This window comes from Cyprinus carpio, chromosome A6, assembly GCF_018340385.1.
Source record: "Cyprinus carpio isolate SPL01 chromosome A6, ASM1834038v1, whole genome shotgun sequence".
NCBI classification, from domain to species: Eukaryota; Metazoa; Chordata; class Actinopteri; order Cypriniformes; family Cyprinidae; genus Cyprinus; species Cyprinus carpio.
In genome coordinates, this window is record NC_056577.1 from 5,001,944 (window position 1) to 5,012,635 (window position 10,692).

Genomic DNA, 10,692 nt, shown 5'->3' on the forward strand with positions numbered 1-10,692 from the left:
TGCAACAAACGATGCAGAGAATGAGGACAACTGATCAGATGACACAAACGCATGCAGGTATTTCTCTAAAACTCATGCAACTGTTTGTGTTTATGTCGTAGTGTTGTTGAAAACACACTAAATAGTGTTTTCTTGTATTGTATATAAGCAGCATGGATTTGTATGGATAGTTTTTTTTTTTTCTCTCTCTCTCTTTTTTTTTCACATTTGACAAATAGTGATTCATGTAAATGGATTATATGACCATGTCACTGTAAATGAGAGCGACTGAACTTTTTTTTGGGTCACAGCTAACCAGTTGAGATTCAGTGATCTAGTGATCTACTGTGAAGTTCACAGGCAAAACTACATCTTGACAAATCTCCTGTAAATGACACACAAGCAATATCTACTATCTTGTGCAACTTTCTGTACCTGATTAAATAGGTCAGGTCAAATGTGATTGGACCGGACATTTGATGACAACGATGATGATTTGTTGTTGACCTCAACATTGGTCAGTCTTTCTCCTTGGGATGGTCATGGGTGACTCAAATGTTCGTGCCCAGAGGGACAGCCAGTCAAAGTCACAGTGTTTGTACGGGTGGCAGGTCACTTGTGGCCGGAGGGAAGATCTAGTCTTGAATCCATATGGGTCTTTATGAGGTTTATCTGCTCATGTGCTGTTAGAGCAAACCTGACATGACCGGACATGATGTTTCGCTGCACCTGACCAATGGGCATGTCTGATCCGTGTTACATGTCTCATGATTACAGTGCATGACCCGTCTGACATCCGTAAGACCCTCGTAAACCCACAAACTGCCAGCGTAAGATCATCCTGTCTTGTCGAGGTAAAGCCCGACCCGTGACATGTGCCAGCTCAGGATGATGAGGGAATGTAATGTCCTGTGACACGAAAACTGATACAAAAAGCATTTAAATCAAATTAAAAAAATAATAATTTTGATCCATCTTAATCTGGTTGGAATATTACTTCTGAGCATTCTTCGGTTGTGTCCCATCTGTGACGATATGCATTTTAATCTACTGTGAAATCTAATAAGAACAAAAGTTACGACATCTCGAGCCATCTTCTCGATCAGAGGTCACTGAATGCATTCAGAAGATGAATCCTGTAAAACAAATCACTTCTGATCTGCTGTACCTTCATTAAAAGATGGATCACTTAATCATTTCAGTGAAAAAAGAGACTATTTATTTATTTATTTATTTATTTAGTATTACTGTAGTACAGTGCAATAAATAAATAATATATTATTTAAGAATTTACACATGATGGCAATAATTGTTTCACTTTCTTTTAATCTGTGCATATTAAAATATAATGTATTAAAGTAATGTTTTGACTATAACAGAATAAACTCGTTCATTTGCGGCTATTCAGGTTTTAGTGTTTGATTCTGTGTCAGGCGCTTTATTCTGATGCCTGCCTTGATTTTTATTGAGTGTGTTTGAGAATCAGTATGAAACAGTCTTTGTAGTGTAAAGAATTATTAAGATGATTAAATAGATTGCAGTTACTATGCAAAAAGATGCAATGCAAGAAGAAAGACCAATCAGAATTCAGTAACATCTTCAATGCTGAAATATGATTGTCAATAGATTTTATATAATCACATATAATCTTACATTTCTTAAAAAGTAGGTACAAAAAAAAAAAAAAATCAAATGCATTTCATTAATTAAACCTTGAAATGAAATGGTTTAATTGTCATAATGCAACAAAGGAAAGAAATGCTTACATGTTTTAATGGGAATCACTGTAGAATTAACTTCTCATAATGAGTTCAGTGTTAAAACCACCAAAAGCTCTCGGAAACACAGATCTTTGACTGTTTGGTTCAGTGGTTTTGGGTGATGGAGATATCTGGTTAAGTATCAGAGGAGAGTAAGTCAGTCCAATAGTCCTGAGAATAACATGCTTTAAAAAGATGTTGTTAATTTGTAAATTCTCTCTTGTCTCCGATGGGAAGACGCTGGGGAGTCAGAGTACAGAGCGTTCAAACCGCGGTGCCCGAATCCACTTAAAGAGCCACTCACGCCTTTAATATGTAAATGAAAGGTATGCAAAGATCTGATGCTTTTATTAAAGAAATCTGCCCCGAGGCTCACGGCAGCCCCACTGCTACGGAAACACAGTTACACGCCGAAATAAACAGTTGTTAAAAAGGATCACATGAGTTTGTATCTGGGAAGATGAAAAGCTAATTGATATGAATAATTTATCGTGATGCAATATTTTATATAAATCAAACAGGAGAGAGAGTGAAAGCAAATATTTCACATATTAGCAGGACCTCCGAATATTCATAAGAAATGATCTGGGTGTCGAGCTGCCGCTCTTTAATCTGCTGTCTGAAGGTCAATGAACTACATTCACCGGCTGACACACGGCGAACTTTCAAGAGCTATTAGAGATCCATAAATGATTCAAGCACACCGCTGAATAAAATTGTCTCATTTACCTTTATAAAGGTCTTCAAACACACACATCATACCTACACACACACACACACACACACACACACACACACACACACACATTGATGGAGGTGAGGATAGACTGATTTAGTCATCTACATCTTTAAAGACCAGAGAGATAAAATCACATCAGTGCATAGCGGAGAAAATGATTAGTTTTATCAAATGTGATTTGACAAGATGTGGAGAATTATAAAATAATCTTTATTCAGGTCTCAGCCTGTTGTTATCAGAGCCACTTTATATACACACACGCGATCTGAAGTTAATTTTGCTTTTTCATAATTAACGGCATGAAGACTTTCTGGGCGTTTGAGTGTTTCTGGAGCTGAATCAGTAGATTATGGCTTTGGCAATGCCAAGGCCATGGGTTTGATTCTTAGGAAATGGATAAACTGGTATAATGTACTGTAGAGTTTGAATGCACTGTAGCTGTGGCTAAAAGCGTAATTATTTGGTTATCCTTTGCTTTTTATTCAAAAGGAAAACGTGTCAGGTTTGGTGTGTTAATGGATCAACATCCTTCAAAAACAAAAGACAAATCATTTTATTCCAACCATTAACTAACATAATAGCTGATTGGATGTTATTCCAGGATCATCAAAACTTGTTTATTCTACCTATTAAAATCATGTTAGTCGCTACAGATTTATATTGTGGTGTAGCAGGTAGATTTAGTACTCTTTGGCATCGCATCCGAGATTTAAACCTGCAACCTTTAGGTTATCAGTCAACCACCCATGTTTACAGTTGAATCTTCACATTTTTAATTTTTTTTAAATAATTAAACACAGGTTCAGCCCCTGTATCCTGTGGTTTAATGCTCATGGGAATCACTTCTGGGCTTTGAACCTACACCCTTTAAATTACAAGACAATCAATTTACCCATTTGCAATGTTGAAGCCGAGCTGAAGTTTGCTATCACATAATTAACATCATGTAGAGTTCGAATCGTCATTACCTGTTTGTTTGTTTGTCTTTCCTTTTATTCTTAAATAATTTACTACAGGCATCAGACCCTGTAACCTGAGGTTTCGTGCTCATGGGAATCAGTTCTGGGATTTGAACCAACAACCATTAGATTACCAGTCAACCACCCATTTCCACTGTTAAATCAAAGCTGAAGTTTGCTTTTGTATCATCGATGGCATGTAGAGTTTGGATTTTCGTTATTTGTGTTTTCTCTTCACACTTTATTCATTGAATGCAGGTTCACACCCTGTATCCTGTGGTTTAGTGCTCATGGGAATCACTTCTGGGATTTGATCCTACCTTTAGGTTACCAGTCAACCACCCATTTCCACTGTTGAATCAAATCTGAAGTTTCCTTTTGGCATCTTCGATGGCATGTAGAGTTTGGATTTTAATTACTTGTGTTTTCTCCATGTTTTATTCTTACATAATTGAATACAGGTTCAGCCCCTGTGTTTAGTGCTCATGGGAATCACTTCTGGGACTTTGGTTTGCAAGCAAACCCTTTAATTGTGGATTGAGTCACCATGCACATGTCTGGACTTCAGAGCATTAGGCTGATGTCAGGAGGAAATGACATGTCCAAATTGTCCAGCAGAAGTGTCCGTTTCAGATAAAGGAGTCCATTATTCTCCACGAGTGATGGCTTGGACAAAGGCAACTCTTATAGTGCTGAACTTTTGACAGCTATGTTCGCTTCTCCAGAGACTTTGGTGTCTGCATTGCAGTGGGTGAATTCCTCGCATTTCTGCGTGTTTTCTGCACTGATGATCCTCTATAAGTGTGTCTTTGTTCAAGCCCTCCCATGGAGTGCCCTCCTCAACCCCAGACCCTTGCCCTGCAATGCTTCTAAAACTATTCACCTCCGTCCCCCTCATGAATGATGCGTCTTTGCGCTTTTGATGGATGAGGGTCTCTTCTTCACCCACGGTGTGGTTTGGAAAGCAGGGATGGGTCGTGTCATTATGCATCACATCTAGATGCTCAAGGAATGTGTCATTCTGGACCAGCTACTTATGTAGGCGACTGCCATGTTGAACTCTGATGGAGTCCTGCGTGAAGTCAGGATCGTTTACAAACGTAGAGCGTGTTTGTTGACATGGGCGTTTGTGAATTCTTGCTATTCACCATGACGTGATTCGAGAAGTCTCAGGCCACCAGGAACTGACCCACTCCAGACTGTTGAGACGTGGAGCATCTCACTGGACTTGGAAATGGATTCTTATTTAAACATCTGTGGTCTCTGGACTGAAACACCATTAGAGGATGGAGAACATTAACACTCGCATAATTAATTCTTCTTTCTTCTTCTTTTTTTTTCAGAGTAGACATTTTAATTCTGAGTTACTATCAAATTATCCAAGTGTAGGATATTTTAGGAAAGACAGGAGAGATGTTTTTGGGCTGAGTTTCTATGGTGCGGCCCACTCACTTTCCAGCTCCTTAAGTGTTTATTAAAAAATGCCACTCCTCTCTGCATTATTTGAGAAACAATTTGCTCAAAAAAATGAAAATCTGTCAGCAATTACTCTCCCTAAGTTATTTATTCTTATTTTTAGAGATATTAATGCTACTCTTTTGCATGCAACAGTTTACTCTCCAGCTACAAAAAGAACAAAAAAGCATTACAGTATCTCACTGCAACACTTTTAAAAGTGCAACAGCTTAAGAGATTTGAGAGGAAAACAATGATTGATCAAATTTGGGTCTATACGTCAGCAATTATATAACTTCGAGAGACTTGTGTAACACCCACGATGTATGGACTAATGATATGGTGCTTTTCTGCAGCCTGACTGTATGAAGATTCTTCGAAAAAAAAACCAAAAAAAAAAACCAGCTGTTTCAAAGAGAGCAAGAAAACACGAAGCCAAATTTCAGTTTGTCGTATGTTGCAAAACTCCTCGGTTCAACGCTTTTGGCCGTGTTGCAGGTTTTGCAATCATTTATTACAGCTTTTCTTTTCCGTTTATCCGAGTCATTTATAAAATGTTTTTGTGGCTCCGTTTTAATTTTCCCGTGTCTGGCTGCATAGCATTCCATTAACGTGCGGTAATTCGTAAATATGAACGTGTGTCTGGTGACGAGGTTCTCAGCTAAACAGAAGTGATCATGTGTGACAGGAAGGAGCCTCAGTCATTCACCCGGCCCTTATCCCATCAAATGCTTTTCACATCAAGACAATATTGGAGCCGAGTGCTGCGAACTCGCCGAGGTCTGTGAGCTAATGCAGGGTGAAGCCATGCCGTCTCCCCCCGGAGTTCTTTGTATCCTGTGCCCACCGTGGCACCGTATGGGTCCCGTAAGGCCTTTTACAGATGCACGCCCCATCCTCGGAGAAAGGGAGGTGCCGTATGTTCATCTGTGTGTAGACACTGATAATTCAGGGCTGATCTCTCGGCGCTGCGGTAATGAGGGTGATTTAAAGAATGTTCGCACATCTCTGAGCGCTGATAAATGTTATTATTCATGCACAGGTGCTGCTGCGAGCTGCCTCTGAATGATAATTAAGATAATCTGTCTCTTTCTTCCCACTCGCCTTTCACACGGATCACTTTGTTCTGCACTTTCTCTGCTCTCAATAGCAGGCGCTGCGGCGGCCCGGCTCTGGCCCGTTCTATTGTCTCGTGCCTTTTCCAGCACAAAACCTCACCAAACAACTGGGACTAAACGTATATTTTCCCTCGAGCTCTTCCTTTGCAGAATACGTGCCAAGCTGATTTCAAGTGAAATGAAGAAAGTGAGCAGTCCTGCGGGACTGAGACTGTGATATTGTGTGTACACAGAGCTGGGATACGCTTAGATTGTTTGTCCTGTGTGTGCATCTGTATTTTACTGTTTATTAGCCAAATACAGATATCTGAGAGAAGAAACCGAGTCTTACTGTAGCGTGGCACTAGGAACACAAGGTCAAGGGTTCAATTCCCAGGGAATGCATGACATGATAAAATGTGTACATTGAATGCAATGCAAGTATGTTTGGATAAAAGTAATAAACGTAATTCTCAGAGAGTGCCCAAGGTTCAAGAGATCTTAGCTGCATGCAAATATCAGAATTGATTCAGTTGTTTCTCCTAAAGTTCATGTAAAAAGCAGCTCAGGAGTGTGTTTCCCAAAAGCATCGTTTGCTACTATAACTATGGTCGCAAGTTCAATCGAACTCTATTGTTTACGACGGAACTTGCGGCTTTTAGGGAAATGCAACCAAGAGCAAGATTTTGAAATGTTTAAGTTCATCTTGAGACTTGATATTAGCATATCAGAGTATAGTTTGAAACAGCGTTGTGATCTTTTCTGAAACTCTAAAAGAGACACGTGAAATTATTGAGATTGGTTTCTTGGGAAAAACATCTGAAAAGGAGATCTCAGCGAGCCTCCGTTTCATTTCATTGCTGTCTAGGAGAAACAACTGCGATATTAATACAATCTCATTTCTTATTTTGCTTTCCTGTGGGTTTTAACCTACAAAAGAACCAAAGACTAAACAACGTCTTTGCTGCCTACAACATACAAAAAGAGCAAAAGCTAATTGCATGTGTCTGTCTAGAGCCATTTTGTCCAATGCTTGAGTGCATTTAGCATTAACTAACACCAGTGTGTGTGTGTGTGTGTGTGTGTGTGTGTGTGTGTGTGTGTGTGTGTGAGTTAAGCTCGAAAGGTTAGAGTATGTGAAGGGTTTGTGTGTAATTACCTGAAGTACAAAGGCTCTTCCCAAAGGCCCAGCGAATGGAAGTGTCTACTGTCAAACACCCTCATTAGAAAGCAGCTCCATATCATTAATCTAAATGAAAACTCTACTGCAGACCTCAGCTGAACAGGTTTGTAAACAATTAAGTTAAAGCTAAATAGACCTGTCAAAGCTGAACAGGGTTCATGGCTTCTCTGAAAAAGCTTGGAGAGCGAGACAGCCACTCTTTCCCTGTAAGAAGGTCTTTTAAACACAAGACCTGTTGATGAAGTCCATTTGACTCAATTTGGTTGTTTACATCTCTTGTAGCTGTTTTATGCATTTTTATGAAATTTGCAATCTGGCTTGGGTGGAAATCACTCAAAGCAGGACACTCTGGCTTGAAGAACTTCTGTGTTCGACCATCCGAAGCATGTTTTCGTCAGGTCTTGTGTGTGTTTGTGAGCGGTGATGATGTGGTTGTGTTTAAGTGCGACTACAGCTGTGTCGTCTCAACGTGACGCCTGTTTACAGGAGCCGCTCTTCAGCAGACGTGTGCTCTGCTTTTGTGTGCAAATGAGTTGTTTTGTTCATCTTTGGTTAAGTTTGATTTGCTGTGTCTGTGTGCTGATGTTGAGTTGAGTAACCGTGTGATCTCTGCTCTCAAGAGGGGAACAGGAGCACCAGGAAAAGCTTTTCTCAGCATCTCCAGCTGGTTTTCATGTTCCCAAACCTACAGCAGACCGGATAAACTGACAGCGCTACTGTGAGTTAGACACTTAGGAACATCAGCGGACAATCCAAGCTGGAGTTTGCGTGAGGAAATGTCAGAGTTAAGCCATATTGCATGTGAATGTGAACACACCCAGCAATGCAAGCTTTATTTTGAACATCATTGGATTCTAAAATGTGTCAGAATGCAATGCATAGAACAGTGCGTTTGTTTTAAACACACTTTGAAATGTTATTTATCAAACACCTGGATATTAATCACCAAACATGTTATAATTTGCTGGAATTTTATTGCTTAATACAGTGCTTTCAATGTGAACTGAAAAGTCGCCGGAAACTAGTTGTGTTGGACAAATAGAATGAGATGTAAAAAAGAGTAGGGAAATAAAAATGTTTCATTCAAGAAATCACAAATATTTCAAATGTTCCTTGTTGAAAGAGTCGTCTCGGTACGTCTGTTCTTGTAGCGCTCACGATGACTGTAACTTTCCTCAATAAAACCCAGATTTCCCTTCTGAAAGCCGGTGAATGACATATATTTAAAGCATACCTTCTGGCTACCGTATGCCCTGAAATGTCTTTAATAAGGATGAAGGAGCTACTAGTAAAGCTCTGCTTTTAAATTAGAAATGACCCACTGCAGTACTGACTTCACGGAGGTTAGAATTAAACACCACACATCCATCTTTTCTGATGTCTGCAGTTAAAATCCTGATTATAGCAGCTTCAGAAACATTGACTCCCAGTGAAACTCTACACAGGTTCTGTGTATAAGATCTTCAGGCCTGCTGTATCAGAGAGCTAGAATTATCATCTCATTAACAAAGGAATATGAGTGTCCTATTCTACGTATTTCACCAGATATATGAATCAAATATGTAGTACAGTATGTAATGATATATGTTTCAGTAGTCTGCCTCAGCGACGTCACATGACTTCACTACATTGAAAAACATGTTATTGCAAAAATGCTAAATTAAACTTGCAGTGTAGACAAAGAATGTGGCTAAAAAATTGCAACATATATAATTTAGTTAATTTGTCACGTTGAAAGTGGAAGATCATGTGCCTTGCATTGTGAAATACAGTATTCAATGGAAATCATTCATTCAAATATTGCATGCACTTTATACAGCACATTTGAATGCTTTGCTTTTTCTACAGAGACTTTATTTTTTATTTTATTTTATTTTTTCTTGGACAGGGCAAGACATAAAACATGCTTTTTTAAAAAGATTTTAGTGCAGCTGTTTGTTTTGGAGTTTAATAACCAGTGTTGGTGTTTCAGAAGCTCTTTGTGATATTTTATTCACTGTTGTATTGTGCATCAGGTTAAGCACGTACAAAGTACTGATTATAATCTCAGTGTGGCGTGTTGAGTACATCTGTGTGTGATTTAGGTGTTAACTGTATTAAAACAACCTGAAAGTGTGCGCTGGAGCTGAGCGTTGCCAGGTGTGTGTGTGTGTGTGTGTGTGTGTGTGTGTGTGTGTGTGTGTGTGTGTGTGTGTGAAACTCAGAAACCCACTGCACCTAGTGTCAACCTGACCACAAACTTTAAAAACATGCACAGAAACTTTCATGCAAGGCAAGCTTTCATGTTGGCTTGACAAAGACATGCCTGAAAGTATTAAAAAAACAAACAAACAAAAAAAAAAAACCTTTGAAATTTTACATTTGTCGTGTTCTCATGATGCTTTAACAGTACCTAAAGTATTGGATGTTACAATTGTAGATTCTGGTTCTGATTTCAAGCCAATTTTGTTTGTACAGTAACCATTTGTTGATTTACACAAATTAGATAGATAGATAGATAGATAGATAGATAGATAGATAGATAGATAGATAGATAGATAGATAGATAGATAGATAGATAGATAGATAGATAGATATAGATAGATTTAGCGACCCTAATCAGGATCATTTTCAAAGGCTCCAGAACTGTGATAAATGTGTGCTCGTTTCTATCCTGAACGCAGAAGTTTCCAAAGACAGAACGACCCTAATCAGGATCATTTTCAAAGGCTCCAGAAGAAAGGAATGTCTTTGTTTCTGAGTGAAATGAGTGAAATGTGGGGTTCTCCGAGCGTCTCTGTGTACAGGATGTCCCTGAGACTATTCTTGGCAGCTCTGGGTTGAAGAAGGGGGGGTTTCATCTGGTTTAACTCAGGCATCTGCACTGGTTCGAGAGGCTCTTTTGTTCTGGAGTTTTGATTGAAACTTAAAGAGTGCAGGAAATGCAGATACTCCTGGATGGGACGATGCTCGCTGACGTGATTGGATCGCCGGTGCAGACTCGTGGACTGAACCACATGAAAGCTCTGGAGATGAGAGAGATCTGGGGGCCGTTAAAGAGACGCACCCGCTTCTGGAGCTCATGGGTTCAGTCTTCATGTTCAGCCACAAGATGCTTTTATTAATGGCACTCATCGTTGCATTCAGGCCTGGTTTTATTCTCTAACGTTTGTTCTTAAATTGTCTGTCTTCAGCTACATCAGTTTTTGATGAGAAACCCCCTTAAACATTATAACTCAAGTTTTTTTTTTCATTGAGAAACTATTTGAATGCTAAGTACAGACACTTATTACTTTACTAGCGCAGAGAAGTTGGGTCGCTTTGTGAAGTTATCACCGCGAGCCGCATATTTGTGGACCTTAACCTTGTATAGAGTTAAATTGGGTTAAAGCGCCATCAGATCTATTTTCAGAGGTTATTCATCAGCGCGGAGGAACTGTCTCGTTTCTTCTTAAGTGTCTGGCTGATCACAGCTCTGTTTGAAATGTCTCAAGCTTGAAGTGTTGGAGATATTAGTCATTATTAAAGTTAACCCGATCTG